The sequence below is a fragment of the Dermacentor albipictus genome, chromosome 9 (genome assembly GCF_038994185.2).
Source record: "Dermacentor albipictus isolate Rhodes 1998 colony chromosome 9, USDA_Dalb.pri_finalv2, whole genome shotgun sequence".
In the NCBI taxonomy this organism is placed as follows: domain Eukaryota; kingdom Metazoa; phylum Arthropoda; class Arachnida; order Ixodida; family Ixodidae; genus Dermacentor; species Dermacentor albipictus.
Window position 1 is genome coordinate 36,301,834 of NC_091829.1, and position 16,195 is coordinate 36,318,028.

Here is a 16,195-nt window from a genome sequence, read left to right on the forward strand (position 1 = left end):
TGACGCGCTCCGGACGACCACGTTTTAAATGAATGTTTACGTATATATGACTTACTTATACTTCTTCGTATTGAACCCGCCGTGGTTGCTTAGTGGCTATGGTGTTAGGCTGCTGAGCACGAGGTCGCGGGATCGAATCCCGGCCACGGCGGCCGCATTTCGATGGGGGCGAAATGCGAAAACACCCGTGTACTTAGATTTAGGTGCACGTTAAAGAACCCCAGGTGGTCGAAATTTCCGGAGTCCTCCACTACGGCGTGCCTCATAATCAGAAAGTGGTTTTGGCACGTAAAACCCCATAATTTTTTTTCTTCGTATTGATGTTAAGATTGTGAATTAATAACTAGCATGGATCCCAACTAGCCTTGAGCTAGGGATCCAGATGTCCTGTACAACATTTCCTGTGTACTTTCCTATTTTGAATAAACCTCAATTTCAATTTCAATTTCAATATCACGATGCTCCAATTCTAGAAGAGGTGGGAGATCACTTAATGGTAGAGACGGCCGCGAAAACCAGCGTCCTTAATTTTTGTGCGGTCATTTGTGGCGACTCCGCGGGCGATACGTTGAGAGACGTGCACACTTTCTGAGCTATTAATTGCAGGAACAGCTCGCAGAGAACGGACGTGAAGTACGGAAGGAGAAGCACAAGCGTTTGTTTACCTCGGTATCGCAGCCCGAACATCTGTGTATTCTACCGCTGCGCATGTGTGAGATGTCTTTTTCGTTATGCAGCATCAGTTGTGAAGCGCACTTCCAGCGAAAAACTGAGCGTTCCATTTCCGACATGCCCCAGTATGCCACTTCCATCCCCCAACCACTCATTGATGTCATGGCCCACAATGGCAAACACAACACATTTTTAATTGCCTCTTTCCCGGCTCCTAACTATCCATCGCTGCATTCGGACAGGAACCCACTTCATCGTGGGGCGAATGGTTTACGAGAGCAGTCTCATGCATAAATTGAAAGACCGTGCATATACCCTATAACGGGCACACGGTACTTGTCCCGCAGAACGCGGCGATCGGGTAATTAAAGAGATGTTCCCCCTCCAAGTCCTCAGCTGTTTAGGTGCTGACGTACTCTTCTACCTACAGTCTTCGTCCGTGCTCGGCGCTCGTAGTGGCGCTCGATTAACCGGCCTTCATTGGCGCGATTATCACCTGCGTTGAGTATTTGTATGAAGACTGCCTGCATTTGGCATGCGCTGTCGTAATGAGGTCGGTGCAATTGCAGAGACCGTCGAAATGCTGATCACTGCTGAGTCCGTTTCTTTCGTTCTACACTTTAAGGCACACTTTCATTTCGATTGAGTAAAGAGCAATGCGCAATAGACCAGGACTGAAGAACACAAACAACAGGACCGGCGCCCTCACAACTAAGTTTATTTCAGCAACCAGCCTGCCTTACGTAGGTCAACGAAGCCCGATCACGCATGAAACATTAGACGTAAAATACAGCAATCCATCTACCACTCAGGAATCATATCTGGAACAATAGATGAAGTCAGCAAACAAGAAGCACACGTGGAGCGGCACAGGAAGCAATTCCTCAAGCACAGTCATTGTCAAGCCAACGGGGAGAAAAACGAGACATAACAAGTACGATCTGCGATTCACTATCAAACTATGCAACACATAACACCATTCAAAGGCTAAAGGACCCCTAAGTTTGTGTTCTTCTTCAGTCCTGGTCTATTGCGGCTTGCTCTTTACTCAATCAAGCATGAACCAACTAGCCCAAACAGGAGTCGTACTTGAGCATATTTCGTTTCGGCTTGACGATGTCGTGCAGCCCCACATATTTCTGGGGTGTTTGGTGTATTGTCAATACACTCGAACATTATGAGACAAAAAATATCGGTTTTATATTTAGCAAACTAGTTCGTAATGTTTTTTTTTTTTCGAGCTAGCCCGGGAATAATTGGCCAATACACTTATTTCTTAAACTTCTTCCTACCCTTCAAAAAACTTGCATATTCCGATATTCAGTTCCTACGCTTTCACCAGCTAGCTCAAATTTCCATTTTTATTAGCAAGCAGACACATCAGTAAACCACTTCGACCTTTGAACTGCCTCCGTGGCAATGGGGTTGCTGAGGCGGAGGTTGCTTGTTCGACTCCCTGCCACGGCTCGCCTCTTCCGAAGGCGGACAGAATGCAAGAACGCTTGGGTAACTTCGTTATTTTTTTGGGCTTGCACGTTAAGGAGCCACAGTTGTCCAAAAGTCATCCGGAGCTCCTGATTACGGCGTTCAATTTAACCTATTACGCTGCTTCCGGATGTATTGCATCTGGGTCGCAAGCCCCAAGGGTAGCGTTGGCCTGGCGGCCTGGGGCACAACTGGAAGCATCCGAAGGTCTGAGCAAAGCATGAGTCGACTGCTAACAGAACTTGTTTATTCTAGCATCGCAAAAGAGCGGCCGGTCCGGTCGACCGAAGTGGAGAGACGGGAGAGCACGATACTCAACGGAATGAAATCGGAGCCTCTCTCCAGGCGTCCGGGGGCAGCTGCTTTTATACACTCGGAGTTGAGGGCAAGAGGAAACGTCACGGGACGAGGCCACGTGACAGCGAGGCACGGACACGCTGAGAGACATGTTGAGACGAGTGTAGTGACGCATCAGCCGGGCCGGCGCCGGTCAGACCTCCTCGCTTCACACTTGGGGCTGCCCGGCTCTCCCCGGCTGCCGCGCTTTGACAAGCGTGGGCACACACACACACACGCACACACGAAGACACGTGGCACTGAAACATGCCTGGACGCTCTTGGCGGAGATGCGTTGCGGCAGCTCCGAACGGGCCAAAATGTCCGCCGCTTTGAACGAAGCCCCGGCGTCCGTTGCATCCGCGCCGGTTATACCGCGCGTCGTAGGCGAAACGTAACAGAGGTCAAACCGCCTTGTTTAATTGTTTTTGTTAATACTAGAAGCCCTGTCACAAATACCTGCAAGAACTACTTTTCATGTATTGAAATGAGGCAGCGAGGAATGTGGGGAACTGTCGAGCTCAGCATGAGCTCCAACACGCGAACACTTTGTTACGCCATCGATCTTTGTAGCTAACGCTGTGTGCGATAGTACACCAGCGACTTTGACATCCTCGTTCCCTAACTGGAAGGAGTGACAGATCGCCCGAATGACCTTTGTGTATGCGAACAACCCCTTCGAACATCTACTCTACTACTTATTTAAATGTAAATTTCATTGCTCACCTGAAGGTTGAAAGCCGCACGTCACTTTCGGGTTCTTTACCTCAATGACACTATCAATTAAAACTTAAGCAACACCAGTGGATCGCGGTGTGGGGTCACGGGCTGGATCCCGTTAGAGGCGGCCGCATATCGGGGGGGGGGGAGGGGGATGTCGCCGAAAGAAAAAACGCTCAGATACTCACGAACCTAGATTTAGGCGCATGCGAATGAACTCTAGGTGGTCAAAATTCATCCAGAAACCCTCACTACTGCATGCCGTGCAATCATATCGTATTCTTGGCACGTAAAATCTCGGAATTTATTTAATTAGCTTCATTTTTAGCAAGCGGTTCACAGAAAGACTCGAAGACGTAGTGGCTGACTCAATCGCCTAGGTATACAGACCACGATAAAATTGACGACATCTAGACGTGTCCCTTCTTTTCTTCTTTCTTGACAACACCATTTAATATCGCGTTCAAGGTTCAGGTAGAGCGTTTATTGGGTTTTTCAGCTATACACCTCCAGCCATTTTATATATTGACGCCCATTTCATGACTTAATTGTACAAGCTCTTTCCCATCGCACGTACTTACTTCTTTCATTTTTCGCGCTTGGTATTTCAACTGACAGTTGCAGATAGTGTTTTGATTCATATGCTTAGTTACTTGTAATCTGCCTTGCTAGCAAATGTTTCCGCGATACTCGTTTCTTGTTCACGGCGATCAATTCTTCCAACTTTTCATCCTCGCTTGCCCTATTGTAGTTAATACTGTAGTAGTTTCTTGTGATTGGATAGAAAATAATTTTTTTTTCACATCCACTTTTACGCGATGCACACATCGACAAGCAAGTTATTTAAGCAAAGGGATTAGCAGTGGCTGAATAAGCAAAGAATCATCACCTTCGAGCCAATGCTTCGGTAGAAGCACTTGTCTTGGTCAGTCACTGTGCCCTCAGCAAGACGACTCCCGTTGACGAAGTGTTCGCTTCAGGTTGAGCATTACCGTGCTTGGTCACTGTTGATCATTATTAGGGGTGTTCGAATAGTGCAATGTCCGAATAAAATCGAATACGAGTATTATGAAAAAATAAATATGAAACGACTGACCCCTGACTAACGAACCGAAATGTCGAATGTTTTCTCATTTCTAAACAAAGTGAAATACAAAGTTTGTAAAGAGTACTTTTGGGAAAGATATTGTTTATCTTTTTTCTACTATATTATACAAGCGCGCAAGGAATTTCGTAACCGCGCATTCGGTCAACAGAATCACTTATGAATAAATGAAAATAACTACTTTCAGTTATCTTGTGAACCTCTGCAATAACAGTAATGATACAAGCGCACAGAACGTAACCGGATACACATTCAGCATTGTGTTCTTTGAAGGAGATAGGTTTGATACTGCGCCACCCCACAGCGGTGTAAGCAGAGTGACACTGGTAAAAATAACGAAATGCTTTGCCTGAATGGAGACAAAAAAACCCCGATATAAGCTGCCCAAACGACAGGAAATGACTGGACATGATGAATCACGCACTGCTCCATGCGTTCGCTGTGGAACTGCTGGCCCTTCACAACAACCGTGGTTCTCCTGTAGCGGAATCATTCGGAACGGTCCTCATTTGCATCGGTCTGCCCCGTTCGGGGCTCCAATGGGTGCTGCTATCTTACGTGTTGTAACGGTATCCAGTATTCGACAATGCTGAATGGTGAAATATCGAATCGAATAAGAACAGATCGGCAAAGACTGCTCGAGTGGTATTCAAGATTGAGAATATTCGCGCAACGCCCGATCGTTATCGATTGAGCGATTTCGCCCGAGCTTTAAACGTCCCGAATAACCGTGGCTAAGGTGAAAAACAGGAGCCCAGTAAACTTAATGGAGCATGTTCGAAAGCAGAGTGGGATGTCGGCGGCAACAGTAAAGTAGATTGCGAGCAGCTGTGCGCCGTAAAATTCTGCACATTATTCACAATAAAGAAACACGATTAGTGAATCACGAGAGGGAAGTTATCGACAAAGCAACAAAGGCGCCGCCCCTGTCCATTTTTAAAGCCGCTCTCTTTGGGATGCCAGCTAATTCCAGCGCCCACGCGGGATTAACGATGCTCATGAAGGTGGAGGCGGTACCAAGTTGGTTGAAGTTCACATTCGATCGAAGAGCCCCCTGTCTTTAAATAAAGAAGTTACAAGAAAAGCAAACGCAGTGATTGTTTCAGGATTGCGCGGTACTCTTTGTTTAGGGCAGGGGCGATATAAAACGATATATGCGGGTAATTCGGCACATTTCCTCCTGAGATGCACATCATTATTTTATTGATCTATGTATCAACGTCATAAGCAATTTAACGGCGCTAAAGCAGATGTATGTATTTTTATTCGAAGTACCCCTATAGGCCATCAACATGATGGTATTTCATGGGGGCAGGGGGATAGGGGGGGGGGGGAGGTCACGGCAATCTTATAGAACAGTTCAACTACCATAGAAAAATACGAGCGAAATTCTAACGACAAAATAACTTCAAAACAACAAATCCTAATCAAACTAATGGCACACATATAGCGCGATTTTCGTCAGTTCAGCTTCGCGTCTGTGGCTCATGCAAAGCCAATTGCCAACAACATCATACCACAGCAACAAAAATTAAAACAACTTGATAATTTTTATTTCTCCCAATGAAGAGTACATTCGTAGCAGAAAGAAAAATGACGAAATGGTATTTGAGTTAAATATCACTTGTATATAATTTATTCATTAGTATTTGGTCTTCTGAGCTACTAACTGCGTTTCAGATACGATAACTAGGGCTTATGCGGTGAGTTGTTAAATCAGCATCTCGAGGTATGAAACTCAGCACGTCGAATGTCCTACGTTAGACTTTGTGGGGTTGATCTTATCTGTAACACCAACGCAATTTCTAGGAGATTTTGGAGGCGACTATCTCGAAAGGCAAGCTAGTCATAACATTTATGCTAAGCCAACATGACATCACTCGTGTTCGGCTTGAATTCTGAAGTTTAAACAGGCGCCCTGAGTGAATAATCAGACGTTGGTGAAATTGTTGCATAAGCTGCCAGCACATTGCAATGCCTGGCGCATGTTGTGTCCGCCTCTTCGGGTTCTCCAGCCTAACATGCCGAGTTGCGCGGTATATTAAAAATTTTTTTTGAACAAAGAACAAATTGAATCGGTATATGACTGCAATGGTTTGCTGTTGAATGCCCGAGGCGTATTTTTGAGATCCTTGAAGCGTAGAAAAAAGTTTATAGCACTCGCGCAACTTCAAGCTGTTATTCGAGTTAGTGGTAAAGCAATTCATTGCCCGCGAGAATCAGATCGGATCGGAAAACATTTATTGGGCTCTAGAAAAGAGATCTTCGTGGCTTGAGACGGCCTCTTCCATCTTCTGATGGATTCTTCTGTCTGCTATCACAGGGTTGGTGCCCTACTCCAAAACTCCACTGAGTATGGCCAACCCGCGAGCTCGCTCTACTAGGTGCTTTTGGCCGTTCAAGCTTACGCTGGAAAGCATACTCTTTCACTGTTCCGCACTCGGGTTTTTAATTTTATAGATAGTTGGGGACTCAATATTTTGACAGGCCCATGATATGTGGTATAGATCTGGTTTCTCTCCGCACCATGGGATGATGAAGTGATGAAAATTGGCTATTTGTGTGCACTTCGACAGGGACCACACGGCATGCCTTCCACGGCGGCATGCTCCTTCCCGACATATGAAGCCAAGCTAAGAGAGCAGTCTCATCTTGGCTCGATATGAGCTTGTATATTAGCTGTAATTGGCTGTACTTTGTAATTAGCGCGACGATACAGAAATTCGATTGCGAGCCGTGTGCAGCATGTCGCAGCACGTCACGCCTCACAAAATGACAGCCTGCCGTCATTTTGACTGTCAAACGCTTGGTAATAGAGCTGCCAATATATTTCCCGTTATTTACTGTAATATATTTTAATGTGTACTACATTGTTTGCGTTACAAATAACCAAGAAACATTGCAGACGTAAAGCTTCTTGCCGCTAGATACTGTCCTCGCAGGAGCTATGTGCAACGAGATTCAGCCCCACGTGTAGGCAGCATAGCGTCAAAGGTCAAATCACGTTCCGGCGTCCACGTCTCTATAGAAACAAGAACTTTACGCTAGGCGAGTTGATGTTTGGAGCTTAAAAAAAATTGCTGGTGTAGAGATGACGTCTCCTTAAGGATAGCCAGGCCACGCCATGTTAGCATAGGCGGAGAAAATTGTTAACGGGGAATATACCAAGTACCTTCTGTCCACTCTGTGCAGGTTTAAGATGGCTGATTTTGCAGCGCAGATAATGCTGTTCGACGTCTTTGTTACTCTAGCTGTAAAATCCAAAGTAGATCGAGAATAACGAAGAAGTATTTAAGAGTGACCGTGCCTCCCACAGGTATGAATATATTTTTTTTTTGTATCTGGTTTGAAAAGGCTGTCCAAACGTCCTTTCAAATTCTGTGACTCATCACGATATGTGTACGTAGCCAGCGGAAATATTGTAGCCAGGAATCATGAGCTTTCAGTTTATAATTAGCCTAGCTATACAATGACTGACAAAAATCAGTGCCAATCAGTGTCAATGTCAAAATCAATGTCAAGTCACCTTAGCAATAGCCATAGCTTCAAGCACACCTTCGGTAACACGTTGTCATTAAAGTAATCCGCATTGCATCGTGCCATAAAAAATCTGAAACAGCCCAGGATAAAGTTGCCTCTTCATGCTTTTCGTGAAGAACTGCAAAAAGTTTTTGTTGGCAACGTGTACTGATGTTCGTAAGTTGCTATATAGGTTCATCTGTTCTGCTTATGGATCTCATTTTCAAATGCGAGCACAGGAATCGTTCCTTTTGTAAATATACGTTGGCTTTGTCGGATAGTGTAATAGTCATTATAATTTGCTCACTTTCTAAGGCTTTGCATGGTATCCCGTTACTCAACGCCTTTTAATGGGCCTGTGAGGTACAATAAATAAATAATAAATAAATAAATAATCAAAAATATTTTCTCTCAAGCTCCATTGCCTGATGCGCGAAGTATTTCTACGGGCCACACATTAGCGCTTACATGTTCCTAGGGCTGTAAGCAGACGGGTGGGATGCAAATCATCGGGCAACTGATGCTCCACATTTAACTGGACGTCACAGAGAAGGGCTGTGTTGTCACAAAAAGGAACCGTGAATCCTACTTGTCTTTTTTAATTTTATCCTGCTGCGCTTCTGCAAAATTTTGTTGCTACGATTTATGTTTTCGTCGTTGTAAAACTAGAAGTAGAGCGACAATAGCGAAGAGGCTTTCACCAGTGACGGCACCTCTCCCGAAGAGAACACGAGTTTTGTGAAACGAGGAGCAAGTGAACGAACAACAAAGAAAACAAACGTTGTCTTTACGGTTAGCCTGGCACTTTTCTTTCAAATCGCATTGTATGTCGGCTTTGAAGTAAGGCAATAAATAGAGCAAATTTTCCATCGACGCGCTGCACTCCGATGGCGCCGAAAACGAAGTTAGGCGAACTGCGAATTCCGTTCTAGTGAAATGAGTGTGACGAGGGTGAAGCGAGCCAGTTTGTTTTGTCGAGCTAAGCACGCCCTTTAATAACCTAGCATTCATTGACTATTTTTCTACTTCTACATGCACTTATGCGGCGATTTACATTGTTCGTGATCGTCCATGTTACAAGCGCACTTTCGACGCGAGTTACTGTCCCAACGTGAAGGTTGCGAGTTTGAGTTTCCCTTTCTTATGCCCTTCTATGCATCCTTTCCCTCTCCCTTTCATTTCCCCTAAGGCCTACCAACTCAGTTCTAAACGTACACCTGTGATCAAAAGTATACAAATAGTTTTCCGAAAAGAAAGAAAAAAGAAATTCTTGGAAACGCATACCGATAAACTGGAACTGAGGAGGAAACCGGGACGTTTGTAATACCCGTCTCAACTGTAGTCTTCCTCTTAGATCGGGGAATTTTGTTGTTATTGTTTTGTAGTCGTTGCATGAATCATTTTTTCCCCGCATACTTTTCATCACAGATGCACCAGAGTGTGTTCGTTGATCTTCTGCAATGTACTGCATTCCAATCCTCTCGGTCCTTTCTTCGTCACATGTTTCCTATGCGCTGTTCGTGGAGTCACGAAATGAGCTGTTCGTTTACTGCGTCCCTTCTCTGTCACGAAGAAAAAAATACAGAGCATCTGGTTTCCGGAAGAAAAGTGTGCTTTTCAATCCGTCCGGAAATAAAATAAACCACGCCGTTCTTAAATCCAAAAAACGTCATCGCATGGTGTCTTCCCTTAGCGACAAAGTGTGTTCATATGCGCCCCGCCCTTATCATTGATGCTGAGACTGCTCGCCCACTCAAACAACATTATTCGGTAGTCAGGTGGAGAGAAAACTCGAGTGCCGTTATCGTGGAGAACGACTACACTTTGGCAAAGCTAGCGTTCCGTAACTCGATAGCCGACGTTCGCGCCCAAAGCGAAGAGATATGAACCAAGCAACTGGATGGATCGCGGGGAAGGCGATGCAGAAAGCTAACCTATACCAGCGGACATTGCAATACCTGGTTTATTCGACGCGTCTAGTCAACTACCTCGAAACAGCTCTATCGCCATACCGTAACTCGCATACATAATGCGGCCCGGCGTGCGGACAGAGAACGTTAGAAACGCCGGAATGCGGCACGATGAAGAACTCTCCGAAAGGCTTGTATCGATCAATGGGACCACGGTCGACAGATCAAATAACGCCTACGCGTCGCGAACTCAATGAACGAGGCAGAACATAACAAACTAAAATATCGCGAAGATAGTATGCTAGAAAATGTTTGTTTGGCGTCGGGCAACATAGCGCCAACCTGTATCTGCCGGTAGAGTCTGCTGAATGGCGCGAATATTGTACCTTTGTTAGCTGCTCGTGTTCTGCTCGTAATCCAGCCTGTGCTACGAAGGTTTTGAGAAAGCGGATGCTCCCAACACGAAGCGGCATTACTTAGTTCAATGTCAGCTTTCCGCGGGTGGTTGTGGCAACGAATAGGGGCCACCGTCCTCGACGCGTATTGCGTGCAGGATGATTGTAACTTTTCATGGTCGAAGAGAAGAGCACTGAATTCAGCGGGGAAGTTATATAGCGCAAGACAGAGGACAAGAAAAATAAAAAAGAACGGAACAAATGCGCTGACTTTCAGATGATGGTTTTTACTTAGAGTAGTGCGGAACACAGAACGTCACGTCACCTGAAAGAGAACAAGCCAAAGGAAAAATTTAAGGCTTGTAGAGGCAATAGGTGGTGGTTCCTAATAAAACCATAAGTTGATAGCGAGAATATATGTTCCGCTTTTGTTGTCTATTCATATGTGCTGCAATAACGTGCTAACTTGGGCTGGTTAGAACTTGATTGAAGAAAAAGAGTAACAGCGCTCGACAACGAAACGTGACTGATACGGGTAACAAGACAGCGCTTCGTCTGTCTCAGTCACGACCCGTCGTCTTGCGCTGTTACTCGTTTTCGTATTGGCTGTCCGCAGATGTATTCACAAAACGAACTAGTCTAGCTTCGGACTCTCACGGCACATTCCAGTATTGAGTTTCGCAAATACTTTTCGACTCTGTTGTAATATTGGTGCAATAGTAGTGCAAGAGCAGAAAAGACGTTCGTCGAGGTTCACCCAAGGAAATGCCGAATGTCAAGGGCTTCGTAATTTCGCTCTGAGTGCTACTGCTGCGCCGATTGAAGTTCCCTACAAATCTTGAAAGGGAGGTGTGCCTGCATGAATAAAGAGGGTGTGCCAACAAGGCATACTTTTGAGACTTATCAACATCAGCAAATATTTCTCTATAGCACTAACACTGTCCATGCCACGTTTTCTACTCACGTTTGTATACCTTCAAAGAATGAGGACGAAACTTCAGTAAATAACGAAACTTCCTTCCCATCGGCAACAGTTTTAAATCAGGATTATCGCAGTGTGTATAATCTCAAGAGCTGGGAAACATACTGTCCTGTGGAAGTTTTTCTGTACGTCCCATTGACTGTCCACGTTATAGTTTGCGGAAACCGCTGTGTCGCTGGAATGTTTTCATGCCCCCTGTTCTTGCCGTCTTTTAGCTATTTAACAATTTACCGTTAGTGGCGATGCACGCGACAAAATGCACTTAAACATCTCCGAGTTCATTCGTATATGCAAATAATCAATTATTTGATCAATCAATCCAACTATTGTTACGGATTGCAGATGTCGCGCTGAATGAGAAGAGTGAGAAGAATTCGATGTTTCGTTAACCACGACCGTAGGAAGTAACAAACAATGAGCCCACATAGAGGTTCATAACTAAAGGTTCATTGTTACGCTTATCTTTAGTAGAGGAATACTTTGGCATAGGGAAATGGAAGTGGATCAAATATACCGTGCCACAGGTTGGCACCGAAAGCGCGCATCCTCCCCAGCATGCGTTCAGTGCTTTACCAATTAAACTACTGCGTCGGCTATCCTGCGCCTTGTTCCTGGGATGTCTGTGTACACGCAGTATTAGCCAGTGCCGCTCATGGCCAAGGCCGTGGACATTGAGCGACTTTTTTAACCACAGGCCTTTTAACTGCAGGGCCAACTGTGTGACCTAAGACAAGTGCGTAGCGCCATCTCGTACCTCCGTGGGTGAGTCAACCGAGCAGCGGAGGGCAGCACATCCTCCCTTGGGGTTATATATAATGCCGTTTTACCGAAAGAGATCAACCACACTAATGGGTAACAAGACCCGCGGCACCACTTTGTGCCATCTCACGCGGAACACGAGACGGCGTCGTGCGCTAGACACGGTCACTGTGCACAGAGTTATGCGCTGGCATTCGATCTCCCTTGGATCCTTCGGGATGAAGGTGTCTCCGAACGTAACTTTACGTCCCTTCTCACGTGTTATCGCGCCATTGGAATCTATGCAGGTGAAGACTGCGCACCAGGTGTAGAGAGGTGGTGTCGTTCATGCTTAAGCAATGTAATACGGCTGCGTACGTGCATGGTAAAATAAAAAAAAGATCCAGAATGTGGACTGCGGGTAAGCTTGCACGGAGAAGAGAAAAAATGCCATGGCGAAAGTAAAAAGAATTTAAAAGTGGCACTCACGGAGGAACCTCTTTTTTTACGCAATACAACCTTGTTTGCAAGCCCGACTGTTATGGTAGTCTCAGCGAGCTTGTTTCTGGGAATATACGCGGGACTTTAAAAGAAATAGTTTCCGAAGTTTACTTAATGGCAGGAACAATATTATTAACTATTAACAATTCATTTTATTACATGGCCGCTGAGCAACGTCGATGACCGGTTCTATTGTTCGAGGCATTAATGGAGACACTGAGAGGCAAAGGAAGCCATATTCTTTACCGCTGTATGTAGATAGACAACTGCAGCGTGAAAGGAAGCAACAGAATTTCCAGGAGGATGAAGAAGGACAGAATGGGAAAGAGGGACCAGAACAAAGTAAGATGGTCAGCTGCGAATGAAAGGGCACAGAAGGAATAAGAGACGTTAAGGTGAACTGAAGAAGGAAAAATAGATTTGACAGTACCTTCCAAAAGGGAATTTGTAGAAGAGCAGAAATTAGGAGGAGGAGCTGGGCAATTCGAAAGTAAGAGGAACACAAAACAACAAGGAAGAGAAGGAAGTAAACAGCAGAGTGAACTGAAGTACCAGACATGTTGGAAGAGCTACCAGAAAAAGAAGAAGAGACGGAAATGGTAGAAAGGTTGTGCAGTAACCATCGACAATGATTATCAGTGTGCGCAAATGGCCGAACGTTTCTAGAAAGCTATTTGCTTTGTCAAAAGAATGATGCGCTTGAATGCGCGTATTTGTTGCAGTGGTGACTTAGGCAGCGTTTGTCCGATTACGTAATTTAGTAGAGAGCGGAGCTGTAAGCCGGCAAATTTTAGCTGCACTATAGGCGGCAACAGATAAGAGCCGCCGTGTCTTAAGTATGCCGACTCCTGAGGCGCGAGTGCCGGGGTATAAATAACGTCCACCCTCCTCTCCACAGCTGCCACATGGGAAGAGGGTTGCGGGAGAAGGGGAGGGTTGTTCTCCGCGAACGCTCCACCAAAGCGTGCAAACCTTTAGACGTCCCAAAGCTCTCACGGGACAACACGAGCGTCTCAAAGAGCTATAACAATTGGCGTTCGGCGTCCAACGTATACCCATCAACTCCGTCGCGTGATAGCTTGCGCCCTTTGCATCGGGGCCTTTGTAACGGCAATGAAAGACCCCCCCCCCCCGCCGGCCATCCATTACCCACGAAAGCGGGAGAGAAAGAGAGAGAAAGAGAGAGAGAGAGAGTGTGTGTGTGTGTGTGTGTGTGTGTGTGAGAGAGAGAGAGAGAGAGAGAGAGAGAGAGAGAGGGAGAGGTCACAAGGGAAAGGCAGGGAGGTTAATCAGGCTGAGTCCGGTAGGCTACCCTGCACTGGTGAAGGTGGAAAGGGGGGTTGAAAGTGGAGCAGGAAGAAAAGTTTACAGTTTGTACCTTTACACTCACTAGCGTTCATCGCTGAGTCATTCACAGGCGGTCATACAGGCTGGTGCATTTTCAAGAAACGCACAAGTGCCTTTGTGGCCTTGCACATAGCAGGCACACGGGGCCACGGGCTCAAGATCTTCTCTGCGAAAAAGCCCGTCGTCTAAATGGCACAGAGCTGTCTGAGAGGCACTCATTTCATCTTCGTATGGGGGGCAGTCACACAGGGGATGTTCGGTCGTTTTCCGCGTAATTAGGCTTAATGCGTGTAAAAAACAAAGGAAAGGATGTTAAGAGTGGGACGACGAGCAACAGCACGGTAGAGGGGAGGTCAGTCCAATCGGGTGCTCAACTCGGACGCCCCGGGGCGCGTGTTGATAATCCCCCGACGTGGACAAACCATTTACCGCACTGTGGACTTATACCGAAGGCAAAAACAACAGCGTGGTTTTGTTTTGATAACAACGCGAATGTTGTGGTCCACTCGCGACAGTGTCATGGGAGCAAAGTTCGACTAATTAGTTGCGTGAAAACAAGTTCCTTGCGTCGTAGAATAACATCAGACACCTACGCGAAATTCCGCAATGACGAGTTAAGCGCAATCATGTGCACCATGTGTGCAGGCTGCTGTGGTGCAGACAATGAGAAGAGCCAAGCGATGAAAAAAAAAAATATTGTGTGAATGTTTGTCTGAGGTAGAGGAAAATGTATTTGGAAGATGGAAACTTCTACAACAAACTCGCAGAAACGAAGACCACCTTTCGCTCCCAAGGTAATGTTTTGACAAGAAGGCGTGCCTTTGACAAACAACTTCTCTTTACGAAATGTTCGCACTAGGCAAGCATGCTGTCATTTTCTACTCTCCTATACGTTTACAGTGGGTGTTAAAGTGCCGCTTTCAACGGCAGCTGCTGGTTGCCTCAGTTTTTCGAACTCTTTAAGAGTACACATGTGATTATAAGTAGCCCGCAAAGAAAACTGCCTCGCATTCCTTGATATGTTCTTAACTGCTGTCCGTCTAGTGTACAGATTAGGCCTGCGTTTGGGTCATGCGCTTAAATGCCAATCACATTGTATAAAAAGAAGATAGGGAGAGAGATGCAAATGAGAGAAAGGGAGGGAGGTTAACCAGAGTTGAAGCCTCCGGTTTGCTACCCTGCACTAGGGGTAGTAAATACGGAAAGAAGAACGACAACGACAAAAACTAGAAAGGAGCATGACGTTCAGGTAGGTAGCCTCGGCAAGCCAACGTCCTGTGATGCAGTCCCTCCCACCCATTCGTCGACTAATCTGAGCGTTGACTCTTGGGGAAATAGAGCCTCCTTGGTGGTCGGACCTTTCGCGGCATCGTTTGGTTCGTGGTAGCGTTTACTGACGTTCTCGTCACGAACGGCCCTCGTCACTCCCTCTCCACTCTGTACTCTCCCCGACGTTCTCCGTGTGCTTGTCAGGTAGAAATTACCGCTTCCCCATCGCGTATTAAGGGCCTATTTACCATCAGTCTTTCGCCTATATTTTTCATGTCTAGGCTCCGAGATCACGAAGCGACGCTCCCTCCTAGTTATTTCCCTTCATCTATGCTAAAACGGCACAGCCATGTATTTGTCTTTCTTTAAATTATGTTCAACCTTTCCTTTATCAATATTTTCTGTTTCTTGTTTTCTCTTCTTTTGTTTTTCTTTTTTCGCCTGTCGTAGTCGACTTTGCGCATGTCGACACAAGCCGTGTCGATGCAGGTCGGCCTAATAAAGTGTCAGACTCGCATAAAAATTTCTAGATTCATCTCACCGCTGAAACTTCCATTTTTCTTGCTCCGCAAAGTGTAATCGAAGTGTCATCTCAAACTACAGAATTTGATCGTGTTTTCTGGCGCAGAAACAGTGTGATTATGAAATTGACGAGCGAGAAGACGCAAACACCAAAAGACATTTACTACGGCGTGAATAGTTTCATTATTACTTTCATTATTCTAAAGCCTGCCAGTCGATATGCTCAACTGATCATGGCTTATCTTTTTTTTTCTAATTTCATCGTTCTCTCGCATGCTTTATTACAATGTCAGTTTTCGAAGCAGTATCACTGGATCCATATTACTTTATGATTGCCTTGCGTATAAAGCTAAGGTAGTATATGATCACTAGGGGCGTTTCCCTTGAGTCCAACGCAAAGTCTGGGTCTCGCGTGTGTCTTTGCTCAACCGCCATCCTCCAAACCTGCACACGTTCAGCGCCTCTTTTAGCCCTTGCTTTCCAGTTGCACAGCCCGAAATTTCGTACGCATGCTCGTCAATTCATTCGTTTGAGTATTCGATCATTTTTTTTAAACGTTTTCGTGCCGTTAGAGAAGCATCAAATGTCCATCATATAGCGCCAACATCTCATCTCCCGCTTCGCGTCCCAAGCTCCGCTCGTCCGTGTCAATATTCCATGAGCCCGCAAACGCGTGCAACTCAAAAGGACGAGT

At 45.7% G+C, this 16,195-nt stretch overlaps 1 protein-coding gene across 4 annotated transcripts in view; it reads left to right on the top strand.

The window, feature by feature from the left end:
• The window catches only part of LOC135906551 (uncharacterized), a 478,731-nt gene that overhangs the window by 395,285 nt on the left and 67,251 nt on the right, over positions 1-16,195 (top strand). Inside the window, exon 1 of one of the 4 annotated variants that reach the window (XM_065437999.1) lies at positions 11,867-11,886. The exons of 2 other annotated variants lie outside the window; for them this stretch is intronic. The gene's annotated coding sequence lies outside the window, so the exon portion shown is untranslated. Of the gene's footprint in view, positions 1-11,866; positions 11,887-16,195 lie in introns of those variants that run through there. One more of the 4 variants, XM_065438002.1, reaches the window with a different exon arrangement.